Source organism: Heterocephalus glaber, unplaced genomic scaffold (genome assembly GCF_053883595.1).
Source record: "Heterocephalus glaber isolate CG9 unplaced genomic scaffold, H.glaber_assembly_v1.0 deba00001481, whole genome shotgun sequence".
Classification (NCBI taxonomy): Eukaryota; Metazoa; Chordata; class Mammalia; order Rodentia; family Bathyergidae; genus Heterocephalus; species Heterocephalus glaber.
In genome coordinates this window covers 31,187,660-31,203,631 of record NW_028258317.1, presented here as the reverse complement: position 1 = coordinate 31,203,631, position 15,972 = coordinate 31,187,660, and the positions used below count along the sequence as shown (strand labels likewise).

Genomic DNA, 15,972 nt, shown 5'->3' with positions numbered 1-15,972 from the left:
GCAGTTTTGTTCCATCACTCTCTCCTGCCACAATGTGCTGCCTTACCACAGGCACAAAAGCAGTGGGGATAATCAATCATGGACTGGATCCACCTGTGAGTCAAAATAAAATTGTTCTCTTTAAAAGTTAATCATAAATAATAACAGAAAGCTGACTAACACCGGTGGAAATGCTAATTACCCTGCTATGTATACATACGTAATGATTATGACTCTACCACATGAATATGTACAATAATTATATGTTACTGAAAAAACAAACATAATGTTACATTGAATAGCAGGAAATAAAGCAGTGCATACAACACAGCTATGCAAAAATATTTAGATGCCAATTACTTTAATAGTAATTTTATTTGGCTTGTGAAACTCAAGGGTGAGGACTAGGGATGTAGCTCAGTGGTAGAATTTTAGCTTGCACAAGGCCATGGGTTCTGTCTCTAGCACTGTACAAAAAAGACAGAAAAATGGAAACAAAAGGTAATTTCACCCTTTTTTCTTTTTGTGGTTTTCTAGTATTCCACTGCAGTACATATATTCTTTTGTAACAGACTAATATGCCCATAGAAAAGATGGGGCCGGGGATTTAGCCCAGTGGTTTTGCCGCCTGCTGTGCAGACCCCAGTTAGATCCCCGGTGCCAAAAAAAAAAAAAGAGAGAGAGAACCAACTGGCCTCAGCTTTTGAAGTTATTCTGCCTCTTCTGTGGATTTTATTCTCTGCACCCTTTTGGCCCTTGCTTGGATACCAGCTTTTAGGAGAATTTCGGTTCTTTCGTGGGTTTTAGTAAAAATGAACTCCTAAAATAATGAGGTTTATAAAAAACCAAAATCATCTCTCAGCTGTTCTACTTGTATCTGTCAATGATTAATTCCTTGTTTCTTTTTGAAATACATCTTTGGATTAGCCTGGAATTATCCATGGCTCACAGCACAAACAGTGATGCACAGAGTGTCAGAAGTCAGTCAAACTAAAGATGGTTCATGCTACTCAGAGTAGGGACATTCCAAGGAGTCTGGTTCTGAGGCCCACCCCTCCAGGTTGACTTGCAGGATCAAATAGAGTTAACCTCCCCAGGTACAACAATGCCCCTGCAGTGAGCTCTGATCCTCCATGCTGAAATGGTCCCCAGAGAGTTCATAGTCTAATAGAATAAAAACAATAGTAGTAGTAGCAGTAGCATTAGTGACCATTTTTTGAGCATTTACTATTTTCTGAATTGTTCTCACCATTTGTGATGGCATATTAGTTCTTTCTTGGGGGGGGGGATTAGTATAAACAAAATTCTTGAGGCAGTCTCATTTTATTAAAGAAAAGAGATTTATTTAGCTAACACTTCTGGAGGTTCAAAGTCCAACCTTAGTTGGCTCCAGTGGTTTATTCACAGTACAATTGGAATGGATAAAATTCATTCTAAAAGTAACCATATATCCAAAGGTAAGACACTCAATCCTGGAACAGTGGTGTGTAAATGACTTGTAACTCAGGTATAAAGGGTTGTAGGAGACCAGATACTGAGGATCAAGGCCTAATTGACCTCTGCAAGTACAGAAGAGAAAAACAGCAAGCTATGCTTCCTTTGGCAATATGCAGACATTCTAGCATGTTGCAAGTTCCAGAGAAGACTCAATACAGCTGAGATCTGGATGTTTACCTGGGTACATGCTATAGATAAGAAACAGATGACTCTTCTATTAATCTAATTGTTCATTCCCATATCTAAGTGAATAAAAGTGAGGTGAGCCAAATGCTCAGGGCTCCTTGTCCACTGGAGGCAAGAGCCCCATGTTCTCTTCATTCTAAATTATCTCTGTGTCTGTGTCTTTAACTTCTGTTTGCCTCCTGGCCAGGGATAAACTCATAGGCTGGCTCCTACAAAGTGTAAAATAAAAAAGCACTAAAATAACCATAGCTATAGAAATTTGTTAATAAAGAGACAATATTAAAACCATTGAAAACATAAATATGATGGGAAAATAAACATAAAGAGCTTTTATATGCAATTGAATTAAATTAAAATAGACTGATGTAATCATATTTCATGCAAGCTTCATTGTTACTACAAAGCAAAAACCTGTATTATATCTACAAAAGATAAAGAGGAAGGAATTAAAGAAAATCATCAAATCACTAAGGAAGATAATAGCAGAGGAAAGGACCAAAAATCTACCAAAAAATTGGAAAGCAATTAACAGAAAGACAGCAGTATGTCCTCACCTACCAATAGTTTCTTTAAATATAAATGCACCAATTTTTTCAATCAAAAGGTGGCAAAATAGATTTGTTTTAAGGTCCCAACTATGTGCTATCCACAAGAGACTCACTTCAGCTTTAAGGGTACATAGAATGTAAATGAAGGGATAGAAAAAGATATTTCCTGCAAATGGCAACCCAAAGATAATATAAGTAGCTGCACTGAGATCAGAAAAAAATAGACTTTAAATAAAAAACTGTATCAAAAGACAAGAAAGACCTTACACAATGTTAAGAGGGTAAATTCATCAAGAGTATATAACAATTGTAGACATATATGCAGCCAACATCATAGGAGCAAAATATATAAAGGAAATTTTGAGGGAGAAATAGACTGTAGTATAATAATAAGGATTTCAATACCTCTTTGGACAATTCAGACAGAAAATAAGGCATAAGTAATAAGACAATAAATAATTCAGAGGGAAAATAAGGCAATGTTGGACTTGAGGCACACCTTAAATGAAATGGATTTAATATTAATTTATAGACATTCCAACAATAGAAGAATATGCATTATTTTCAAGTGTATTCTCTAGGATAGATTAAATGTTAGGCCACAAACTAAGTCTTAACATAGTTAAGATTGAAATAGTATCAAATATATGTAGCAATAATGGTATCAAACTAGAAATCAATAACAGGAAAAAACCCTAGAAATTCACAATTATGTGGAAATTAAATCACATCCTCCTGAACAACCAGTGAATCAAAAAAAAGGGGAAAAATTTGAAATATCTTAAGACAAATAAAGATGAAAACGCAACATACCAAAACTTATAAATGCAGTAAAACCAATTCTGAGAGGGCAGTTTATTGTGGTCAGTGCCTATAAAAGAAAAAGCAAAGACCTCAGATGATCAATTTAACTTTTATACCTCAAGGAACTAGTGAAAAAAACAACTAAGGTCACAGCTGGTAGAGGGAAAGAAGATATAAAGGTAAGAGCAGAAATAATGAAATAGAGACTAAGAAAAAATGATCAATTGAACTAGAAGTTTTTTGTTTTAAAATGTAAACAAGATGGACAAACCTTTGGTGAGAGTGAAAAGGGAGAAGTCTCAAATAAAATCATAATAAAAGAGGAGACATTATAACTCATACCATAAAACAGATTTTTGTATTTTGAGTCAGGGTCTTGCTAAGTCACCAAGTTGCCCAGACTGGGCTTGAATTTAGGACCCTCCTGCCTTAGTCTCTTGAGTGCTGGGAATAAAAATGCGCAGTCCTGGCAGTGTAGCCTGTGTTGGCGAGATGGAGCTCAAGGCCCTGAGCAGATACACCGGCCAAGTCAACCCAGCTGTCTTCCCCCATCTGACCACTTGCATGTTCTTCTCCATCAGGTAGATGCCTCATCTCTCTGGAGGCCTTGCTCTTCATGGGCTTTGGTGTCCTCTTCCTCCTGCTGTGTGCCGGCATCTACGTTTGAATCTGGGTACCCCAGGCAGCTTCACTGAATCCCTGTTTTTGTAAATTGAATTTTTTTACTGCTGTTAGAATGTACCACCTACTACTCCCAATAAAGGCAGATGCATGATTTTTTAAATGTGCACTACTGTATGCTGGTCTCTGTCATTTTCTTTTGCTTCCCTATTAGGTTTTTCATTTCCCTGGTTGCATTACCCACCTGTTCTTGCAGGCTGTCTACTTCATCCAGTAAACCCTTAGCATATTAAGCCTTGTTCTTTAGCATATTAAGCACTGCTCTTTAAAATTCCTCTTCTGATAATTGCAATATCACTACCATGTCTTTTTCTGATGCTTTCATTGTATCTTCAAATTGTTTTGTTTTGTCTTTTAGTATGCCTTATAAATGTACTGTTAAATTAGGCTTTTTAAAAAGTGTTGGTAATGTGTTGGGGGAGGGATTGCGAGGAAGTGTTCTATAGTCCTATGATTAGATCTGTCTCTTAGTGAGTCTATGTCACTGGACTGTGCAGTTTACAAGTGTTTCTCAGGACATCTCCTTTCCTTACTCCTGTTTAGAGGTAGATGATGGTTACAATGGATAGGAGATGGGCATGTTGCTTCACCCACATGGAAAACTAGAATGATCTCTCGTTGGGGTTCAGCCCACTCAGCTAGTCTCTGGTAAAACCCCAGCAGGTCAGGCTCTGGGTAACTACTTCCTCCCAAGGGCAGATCTTATTAGGAAGAATGGGGCTCTACAAAATGGTCCCCCAACCACCCTTCAGCTGGAAGCAGTGGAGGACTTTTCTCTAATATTCACTGTGAAAGCCAAGCAAAACTCAAAAAGCATAGGAGTCCTCCTATGACTGGGTCCCCTGAAGATTTAAATTCTTAGTCCTAAGGATTCAGAAATTTTTAATTACTGTTAGCAATTTCCTACCTTGTTACTGGTATGCAAGGCCCTGCCTCCAGGCGGCTGTGAGCTCTGGTACTCACCTGTCTGTCTCTTTGATCTTAGCAGCAGCACTTTGCCCTAGGTCTTCACTTCTTCTGGATCCAAAATAAACTGGAGTTTTTTCCATCAGTTTAGAGTTTGTTAGTTAAGACACAGTAGCCATTTTCAAGCTGCTTACATACAGAACGGGCTTTAACTGAAATTTAATTTAAAATGAAGGAAAACTGAAGAAAAGTATGACATAGTTTTTCTTCTTAAATTGAGATTTTTTTTTTCACCTTGATTACCAATGAGGACTAAGGAACTATTCTCACCTGCTAGTATTTTTGAGTGAATGAGGGACATTTCAGCCAGTGGTGGGTGGGGAACATCCTCAAGTTATCATGTGGGACTGCAAAACCTTGTAATCTTGGAATTCTTGTAGCCCTGACTGCAATTAAATGTGAGCTAATGATTAAGAAGCTTGTTAGTTCTGGGAAGCTAGATAAAATTTGTAACAGACATAGAGTTTTAAAGGTAAATAAATTACTCAACTCCTTGTTTGCCCGGAGATCGGACGTTCCTGGACCCACTATCTGTAGGACATTCCATCAATGTGTCTGCCGACCATCAGTACGTGACAGTCGACCACTAACCCTTGTTTCTTTTCTCTTAAATCTACATGTTAACCTCCCCCTCAACCCCCTATAAAAGCAGCCCCGGACTCTGAGCCAGTTGCCTCTCTAAGCTACTTTGCTTTGGGAGTGCCGTCTGGCCAGACTAATAAAGGTCTGTTTTACTTTCCAACTTGTCCGGTGTGTTCCCTCCCGGGTGTTCTTCGCTGCAGTCAGCTCCTCGGAGTGTTTGGTAAGGCCCACTGTCTTACAATCAGACTATGCAGTACAGATTACAAGGCTAGGGCAAGTCTGTTTCTACACCTGTGAAATAAATAGATATTTACTATTCATTAACTTGGTAATGAAAATATGTTGAGCATTCCATAAATAAAAGTATTCTTTTTTATTTATTGAATATTTAGTAATGTATATTATGCCTAAAAATAAATGATTAATCTTGCCATTGAATTGGGCTATTCTAAAAAATGTCTTCAAAAATGTTTTACTATTGGCTTCATCATAAATCCTGTGCTTGCTTTCTGAGTTTTAGGACAAGTAGTTCATTCAAGCATATTTTACACTTTGTATTGTTGTAATCACTGACAAAATTAATTTTTCCTTACATTTTGTACTTTTGAATGGAAATAACTTTATTTCATGTGTACTTCTGTATATTTTAAATCTAATTTGTAAGTTCTAAGAAGGCAAATGTCAATACATAGATACACAGAACCACAATTACATTGGGGTCTCAACAATTTTAAAGATGCAACAATTGGTCATGATATTAAAGCATTTGAGAAGTGCTGGTGTTGATAATATCTACAAGTAGTACCTATTTTGATTTTTAAATTCATAATGCGTATTACGGGCTTATAGCATTACTCTTTTTCTTTACTTGCTATCCTATTTAAATAACAGAAAAACAAATGTGGTATTTTTCTGGCCAGAGATACTCTCTGTGGGCTACCTTCTGATTACACTTGGAGTAAAGTTCCTCAAAGAGATGGGGATGGGAGGTAAGGAGGACACAGAAAAATACAAGGAGATGGGTTGGAAAACAATACCCTCCACACTAATAAAGTGAGTGGCAATCTCATCAAAAATCCTAATCACATGAAAAGTTTTACTCAGCTGTAGAGAGTTCCTGCGAAACTTGGGAACCACAGGGAAAACATGTTTAGGGAGAGGGAAGAGTCTGACTTCCTATTCCCCACCTGCGGCCTCACTCACTGCTGCTTCTGCACAGGCTGGGGTTTCTCTGTAACCACACAAGTCAACAGATGGTCAGGGAGAGAATCTGCCTTCAACTGTGAAGAGGCAGAGCATGCAGCCAAGACCTATGTGCCCCTGATTTCAAATCCTGTCCTTTATCCTTGCCCACATCCTGGTTGACTTGTCTCAGGCCTTCAGTTAGATTTGTTCTGTCACTGACTAGTGTGGGTCCTTGCTTCCATAATAATGTAAATTAAACCTGAAACAACAGCATGACTCAGTCTGACTCAAAGTTTTAAGGTACAAGATGAAGGCAGACATGGCAAGCTTTTCTTTTTTAATTACCCACTGGACATGTTTAGGCCCAAATGAAAAGTCACTAATTCTTAACAAAAGCAGATTTTAAATTCGCGAATGCCTCAAAAGAAAACACAAGTCATGCTTTTTCGTAGATAAGAGCCTGGACTTCGCTTGTTCTCTGTCCCTCTGTGGTGATCCCAATGGTTTTATTTTTCTCATCTGGTCTGTTCTAGGAAGGCATCATGGCTTTGATGATGCTCCTAGATCTTGAGGTTGATAGGATGGAAAGAGTACATATCATATTTTAATGGCCCATACAATATTTTACCAGGTCCTGGGTAAAAGAAAGCCTACCTGCCCTTTGCCACTGTGGTGGTCTATCTTTGTTTCCATTTCCTTCCTGGTCATAATAGGATCCTGGTGCTGTTGGCCAGTTTGCTGGGGGCTCTGACTAACTCATCTTATTGTGGAGGTGAAGGTCTGCTACCTCAAAGTAGGACACTGCAGAAATGGAGAAAACCTCAGAAGTCAGAAAGTCATTCTCTTCCTGTGTGCGCTGGCCATAAAAGAACTCCCTGGCCTTCCTCCATTAAAAGTAGGCCATACCCATGTGACAGAAGTCCTGTCCTATGCCTGGAGAAAAGGAATGAAAACACAGTGAACCAAAGAAGAATCTGAACAGACGGTACTGAGTTTCCCCTCATTTAGTACCATTAGGTCAGACCCCCTTTTGTACAGTGATATTCTCTCGTGACTGTTCACTCTTCATCAATCCTACACAGAAACATAGTTTTCCCCAGGTCTTTTTGTCTTCATTTCAGAAGGCTACCACATCTTGTAAACTTTCGTTCAATACGTTTGTTATGCTTTTCCCTTGTGGGTCTGTCTTTCATTATAGGAGTGTTAGCCATGAGCCCTGTAACTGGAGAGGAAAGATACTTCTTTTTTTCCTCCTATATATAAAGATGACCAGGGGTCCTCCAGTCTGTACTCTCTGCCACAGCTGGAATGCTCCCACCCGTGGGTTGATGCCCACCCAATATCTTCCACTGTGTATCAGGACCCTGACTGCTGGACCCCCAAAGTAACCCTCTCAGATACATGTCCGTGTACCTTGAGCCTGGATTTACTTCTCCTTTTGGATACCAGGCAGTTCTCTGCTAGATTTATTTAATTCTCACAATCACTCATCAGGGTTAGGATGGCAATTCTGGATGAAGGAATACCTTGAGAAATAGTAGAAGGATTATTTCTGGATGTCTGAGGCAGTGTCTTCAGAGGAAACTGCCACATGAGTCAGTGAACTGAGGGGGGAAGATCAACATTGTCCAGCACATCCACTCATCTGCAGGCCCAGGTAAAACAAAGAAGGCAAAGAAAGGGCAATTTTTCCTCCCTCCTGAAGCTAGGACACACATCTTTTACCACAGCTGGACAGCAGAACTGCAGGTTTTCTGGTTCTTTGGACATCAAGACTTAGACCACTGGTTCCATTCCTGGGTCTGGACTCAGACTTAGAATTGGGTCATCAGTTTCTCTGGCTCCAGTGCTTCCAGATGTGGAATGAGCCATGCTACTGGCATCTGAGGGGCTCCAGCCTGCAGTTGGCCTATGTGTTGTGCAGTTTCTCAGCCACCAGAGTCATGAGAACCAGTTCGCTTTCTAAATCCTCTCGTCTATCCACCCACGCATCTCTCTATTTTCAAATTTCTGTCTCTCTGGAGAACTCTGAATAGGTAGAGCTGACTAAGAATCATCTCTAGCTCTGCTAACACAGGTGGATGTCTTATTATCCGTTTTCCCCTAAGCTTCCGGTTTCTGAAGCAGCTTCTGGCTCTTCAAAGTGAAACAGCCCAAGGGAATGTTCTCTACATTGTTAAAACTCACAACTAAATTTAGTTTTACTTCATCATCAGGGATTGCATCATTAACCGGGTAGTGGAAAAATAGCAATGAGGATGATGTAACACATGAAAAGGAAACTAAGTTTGAGTTGTCACACAGGGTTTGAGAAGGGAGGTAGGATTCCCCTCCTCTCCTGGGGTCTGGCAGCCTGGCTGAGAGGAGTGCATCTCATCTTCAGAGAGCAGGGGATGTTTCTGGTTATTCTAATGAAGATCTTTAACTCCATGAATACAGAAACAGAAATCAGGTGAAATAAGATATGCCCTTGTAGTCAGCTGGTGTGTGTACCAAGCGGCAATTGTTCTCTGTATAATGTTGGATATTTCTTGCAATCTGTATATTGTAAAAATCCAGTCAGTGGCTATTTCTGCCTCTTCCTTGTGAGCAACTAAGCTGACACTAGCAAGTTCCCTGGTCAGTTCCCTTGGAATGGCCTCAATTTTCCTGTTCACACACCTAGATCATTAAAGAATAATCTTGTACCCAGATTCAAACAGAAAGGCTAACACATAAGGAACATTTACCATTCTGAGGACATTATGTAAATTAAAGCAATTAATCATCGCTATAGTTTTATGTGATAATACCATAATCATTTTAAGTTTTACAGATAAGGAAATTGGCCACAGACAGTCTACTTCCCTTTCTTGTGTTAAGACATCAAAAAATAGCATCCTAGTCCTTCGGTTCTAGTAGGAACATTCAAGGCCTAGAGTACTTTTCCCTCTCTCATTTTTAACCATCCTGAAGAAAGAAAATTTTTATCTTATTCCCAGCCCTTTTTTTTTAATTTTTTATTTGTAAAATGCAGATTTTTCAGTCTTTGATTTAGCTCTTGCTTTCAATGGACTGTACACCTCTAACCTTTCTTTCATTGTCTAATTCTTTCAATATCCTTTGCATTTTTCCCTTATTTATTCTTATTTTTCCAGATTCTTTTGGCTATCCAGAGACCCTTTCAGTATTACAGCAATTTTAGGATGGGCTTTTCCATTCTGAAAGACTGTGTAATTGTGTTTGAATTAGAACTACATGGGATCATTTTGGGAAGTAATGTACCTAAACAATATTAAATTTTCCAATCAGTGAACATGGGATATCTTCCTATTTATTTAAATTTTCTTTAATATATTTCAGCAGTATTTTGTAGTTTTCAGTGTTTAAATATACTTCTTTGGCTATCTCTCGTACCAAGTATTTTATCTTTTTTGATGTTTTTGTAAATGGCATATTTTTTAAAATTTACTTGTTCAAATTATTAGTTGCTAATGAATAATTGATTTTCTGTGATCTTGTGTCTTACAACTTTGCTGAATTCACTCTTTGGTTCTGATAGTTGTGTGCATGTGTGTGTGTGTTTGTGTGCACATGCACATGTATGCTTATTCTTTAGAATTTGTTATATTTAAGGTTATGTCATGTGCAAATAGAGACAATATTATTTCTTCCTTTTTGATATGGATGTTTGTACCCTTAATTTTATAGGGTAGTCATATTCAGCATCCAATTAGCAATGACCATCCCCTACCCTTGGATTTGCTGGGATTCTCTCACAAAGTCTGGTGAATTTTATTTTGCTTCCTGATATCTTCCTGATATCTTCTCTCATCTAATATGGGTTTTTCTGAAAAATTTTGCCATGTAATAATCAGAATCTATTCCTGGTTGAATATCAATGAATCTGAGAAATGCTAATGTGTCCTCATTCTCTTGATTTTTCAGGCACATACCATATGCTAACATCACCATTTTTCTCCTTAGGCCAGCAAGATTATATGTAACCTGAAACAGAAGAGAAATCTTATTCAACTTTGTATCATAGCACACAGCATTGAACCTACTGCATACAGTAGGTTCAGTATACAGGAGGAGCTCAGCATTTGTTAAATCAGAGTAGTCAAATATATTCAACTACATTAACACCTCAAGTTCACCTCTATGATCAGTGGCAATATATATTATAATAATTATTATTACATATTAAAATATATGTGTTACATAATAATATTATTATAATTAAATTGCCACTGATCATATAGAAGAATTTTGGGAGTTAACAAACCATCTTGGAATATAAAAGGGCATTTTAAAGTAAATTTATTATTACACTTATTATTAAATTATTGCACTTATTATTAAATTTATTATTAAACTCATTTTGATTATAGGGATCCTTTAGTTTGTGCTTGAAATATTTAGGATACAGTAGTGAGAAATGAGTCATCAGGGCCAGGGCAAGTATAGGAAGGCTTTTCCTCAGCATTCTCTAAGACTCCCCAGGATCCACAGACAGGTGCTGGCTCCCTTCTGCATGTACTCAACCTCAAAGCATATCCACTTGTTATAAGCACCAAGTAGGTGGGTGTGCCCATGCACTGGGCTTTTCTCCACAGATTACTTTTCAGTTCTGGGCTTGGTCTCAGGATGATCACAAACCACTTTTCTTCAAAGTGTAGATTCTGCTGTAAGCCATGCTGGGCTATGCCCATTCCTGCTTCATTTAGGTAACTTGCTTAGGTGTGTGTGTGTGTGTGTGTGTGTGTGTGTGTGTGTGTGTGTGTGTGTATGCATGTATGTTTGTATTGCTTTTGCTTTTTTGAGATAGGGTCTCACTCTGTAATTCAGGCTGGCCTTGAACTCATTATGTAGTCTAGGCTGGCCTTCCTTTAACTCACAGTGATCCTCTGCTTCAGTTTGCTCAAGGATATTTTGTGAAATCAGACTTTGGATTAGGTTTTTATTCAGAGTATGTGCAAATAAAAATTGCTTTCATTTCCTTACAACTTAAAAATAAACAGTAGTTTTGTACCAAATGTGAAACAGTAGTTCAGTAAATATTTAATGTTTAAAATGGTAACTAGCTTAAGTATTTCAAATAATTATATCAATAAATAGTATAACAGCCAGCATATACTGATTTCCACCCTCACACCCTCTCAGGCACAGTGGCTGCAATACTTCTCTTTCAGATACAGCCCGAGTCCTTTGAAGTAGTTCCTCAGAGCCTGTTTGGAGTTCTCACTTCCCAAGCATGACTGTTTAACCTGCCTTTTCTTCCCCAAACAGCTCTCCAGGCCTTTTAGCTGCCAAATGGCATAAGACTTGCTGGTGTGAAGAGGGTAAAGATCTGCATCATGTGGAGCATCTCATATGTAATGGCTGTAACTTGTGCCATCCCTAGTGTGGATTCTTATCCACACACACCCGAGAAAGTCAAAGTGAGCCCTGGACAGCATGGAGACTATCTCCATTTGACTCAAACATATAAAGGTTTCATAGTTGCCATGGCTTGGAGGCAGGTCTCAGTCCAGACAGCAGACAGGGCTAGCATACATCGTAGTATGAGCAGCACAGAGACTTGGACTAGTCCTCCCTAATAAGTTCTATATGTGCTAGTCTCTGCCTCAGATATGCTTTCTCAATTTACAACACCATAGCATGTAACCATAGCATATAAGAGGCCCCAGACAGCCTAAGCTCATGTGTTATTCCCTGCCCTGATATGAACTTTCATCTTTATATGTGTTAATATTTTTATCTTATTTTGTTTTTCATGACTCATTAAAAATTTTCTCCTTCACCATACAGTCCCAATAATCTGATTTATTTGAATCTCTTTATTTCCTAGAACACAATTTTTATCACATCACATGTCACTTTTTGCTTTAATGGATTACTTTTTTCTTCCAACTAGACCAAAAGTAGTATTTGAAATCTCTTTAATCACAATATCTAACAGTATTAAACATATCACAGAGTCATATTAAACCTTTTAATTTTTATTAATACACTTTTACAGTACATAATGTTTACAGTCCTGTGGAGTTGGAACATGTATATAAGACATCTTAATTCCTTTTTTCATCCTCTTCCTCTCCCTTCCCTCCCCATTCCTCCATCTCTTGAACCTCTTCCCTTTTGATCTATCTCTCTGCTTCCTATTATCTATTTGTTTGGTCTTTATTTATAATTTGGGTTGCTCATGTAAGAGAAACCATGTGACATTTAAGCTTGTGTGCCTGATTTATTTCACTTAACATTATGGTCTCAAGGTGTATGTATTTTCCTACGAATAACTCAGTCTTTACTAGTTATAATATTTTTTTCTTTAAAAAATTCAAGCTTAAAGGAGAAGAGGAATAAGTCAAAATCATATGGTCATGATCAATTAAGACATTTAAGGAGAATTTATATATAGAAATGAAGAAGTATTAGATCCACATCATTTTGCCCAAATATATAAATTAATGATGGAGATGTTAAACTATTAATTTTTCCAGCTTCTACACTCAACATTTGGATCAGCTACTACTGAAACAATAAAATGAAGGTATCTATCTTTCTCTGATGGAAAGACGGTGTGTGCTGTTGAATGTTAAGGGGACAACAAAATAAGTAGTTGATAGAGAAGAACACCCTATGAGGTTTCCCTTCTCTCTAATTGGTCTGGTCATCTTTAGACAATCCTTTTCTGACACACTGTTATGAATTAACTAAATAATTAATTATTTTGGGACCCAATTAGCTTGGTGAAGGCTGACTAAAGCTATAAGTGTCAGGAAATATTGAACCCCCTAGCACTGACTTAGTGGTCCCAATGGGCTCATTTTAGATTGTATTTAAAAATTCTTAACATTCAAAGAAATATTATGAAAGCAATATATGCAATAGTGAAAATGGCTCACTTTATTAGCTTTATGAAGTGTAACATTCTTCTCATAAGTATATTTAAAATTTGACTTGTCATTGGTCCGCATAGAGGGTCATTAGCTTAGACTTTCCATGAACTACTAATAAAATTTTATGGCAGTTTTCCTCAAGTGTGTGTGGAATTAAGTAACCAGTGTCACACAGCAGATAAGCAGAAGAAGAACAATAACACAGAAACTATCTCATCAGTTTACCTTCCAGCTCTGGAATGGTGTGGAGTCCTGTTCAGCCAGATGATAGGTAGTGAAAGTAAAAATGAGTAAGTCTTAGAAAAGGTGGAATGAGGTTTTGAGTAAAACAAAGAGTAGGGTTGCTATGACCAAATCCTAGAACTTTTGTCTATATAAAAGAGCTAATTGTTTTAGTGAATTTTTTCCATGTTAAAATTCAATATAAGTCTTAGACTAAATGAGTTAGAGTTGTTTTTAAAATATGAAAGGAAGAGGAAGTCATTTGGATTGGTCAGAGAGACAATGAGTTGTCAAGCTGAGTGAAATATTTGAGATCAAAATTGGAATTTTTTTTTTTAAGTGCTGAGAATTATATCCTTAGCTCAGCATAGCAGGCTTTTGTTTTGCTTTGTTTTGTTTTCTTTAATAGCTTCTAATTTATTCTCACTTCTTATGAGAGACAAATGAGAAAAAGGTCAGATAGCTTCGAGTTTCAGTAGCAGCCTTGGACAACACAACTGTACCTCCATGCACATGTTACTCTGCTTCTCTGTGCTTCAGTTCATCTAGTTAAGTGAGAATAATAAAAATAGCTAAGTAATTTAGCAGTTATAAGAACAAATTGAATTAAACATACAATGATCTTAGAACCATATCTGGAATGGTCAATAAATATAAAACAGATATACTTGGTTTGAACAAATATATAAAGCAAAAGTAAGCTTATTAAGTGTTGGGAAATATTTATAAAATAAGTTTTAATATCTTCAGATAGAAAACTTATCCTGAACAACTTGAAACCCAAAGACTATAAAGGAAAAGAACAACCATTTTATTTTTTGGTACCATGGATTGAACTTGGGTCCTTGCGCTTGCGAGGCAGGAGGCGGAACCACTGAGCTAGATCCCAGGCTAAGAACAACCATTTTAACATATGAAAACTTAAAAAGTCTGTGCAGTAAAGGACCATAGGAAAATGCAAAGGCAAATGAGACTGGGAAATACCTTAAAACATGTAGTGGAGTGTTTTCAACATAGAAAGATTTAAATGTTTAAGAATCCAGTGAACATACAAGCAAAGAATATAAAAAGACAATTTAAAAAGCAGAGATACACCCAAGTGATTAATAAAGATAGCCCAAAACAAGCAAGCTCCCCAATGATCATGGGTAATTCAAATAAATAAAAAATCTGATTAACTCAAAAAAAGATTGTTTGGTGATAGTTTGAGTAGGAATTAACACTTAAATGCTGTTGGTAAAAGTATACAATTTTTAAAAATTATTGGTTATTGACAAAAATCTAGCAAAATCTTTAAGCAATTGGACCCAACAAATATGTCCAAAGTATCTATTTTTCTAAATATGTACACAGATTTGTTACAGCATTATTTATGTCAAGGATAATTAAAGTAAAATTATTGTGCAATTGCAGAGGAATAGTTAAGTAAATGATTGTCCCTTCATATTCTAAGATATTGTGCACCCATTAAATTTAATGAAGTAGATCATTACCATTTCCTAAGCATATTCATGGTATGTTAAGTGATGCTGAGTGAAAAAGCAGATTAAAGAGAAAGAATGATCGTGATGGTGAAAACATAGCTAATTATTTCTAAAAAGTGAGATTTAAGGAATCAGAGTGAAAATGAGATTTTTAAATATCTTTTCATTTCTGGAACTTAGGCACCTTCTTATTCCCTTTCTCCCTTTCTCCTTCCCTCCTCTCTCTCCTTCCCTCCATCCATCCCTCCTTCTCTCCTTTTAATATTAATTAGGCATTTAGTATTAATTATGTTACATCATGTTCAGGATTTTTATTAGCTTGGATCAAAGGAAGTTTGTCTTAGTTCAGTCTCCCCTGTGGTTCATATCAGAAGATAATTCCTGCCATTGTGTCACTAGGGAATAATGTTGATAAACTAGTTCATTGGACTCTACTAAAAATGAAACATAGCATTTAATCACTTAAAATTTTATATGAAAGTCAGAGTTTTACACACATACAAAAAAAGAGAGTTTTAAGTAATATTTCTCATTTTTAAATAAAAACTTTGAGGTGGCTTCATAAATGGGTGACACTCTTGATTTCTGAAAGTTGTCATTGTTTTGAATATGAGTTTTATTAGGAGTTTATGAATGAAAAGAATGACCTGATTTTTCCCCAGATATTTCTAAATCTTAAAGATATATCTTAGTCTTTTCTAATATTGACATATTTCCTCTTGAGGACTAAAGTTAGCACCAGAGAATTTTTTTGGAGGGGAAGGTACCAGTGATTGAACTCAGGTCCTTGCGCTTGCAAGGCAGGTGGCAGAACCACTGAGAATCCCTGGCCTGAGAATTTTTAAAATTAATACCCTGCTCCAAACTTACCATTAGATTTTTTTATCAACTATAGTTAAATTACAGCACAAATTGGTCCATATATTTTATTATAAGACAGGACACTTTTAAATG

The 15,972-nt window shown here is 37.0% G+C and overlaps 1 pseudogene; it reads left to right on the top strand.

The window, feature by feature from the left end:
• Nucleotides 1-2,189: 2,189 nt before the first annotated feature.
• Nucleotides 2,190-3,980, top strand: LOC147825881 (dolichyl-diphosphooligosaccharide--protein glycosyltransferase subunit TMEM258 pseudogene; annotated as a pseudogene).
• The last annotated feature ends 11,992 nt before the right edge of the window (nt 3,981-15,972 follow it).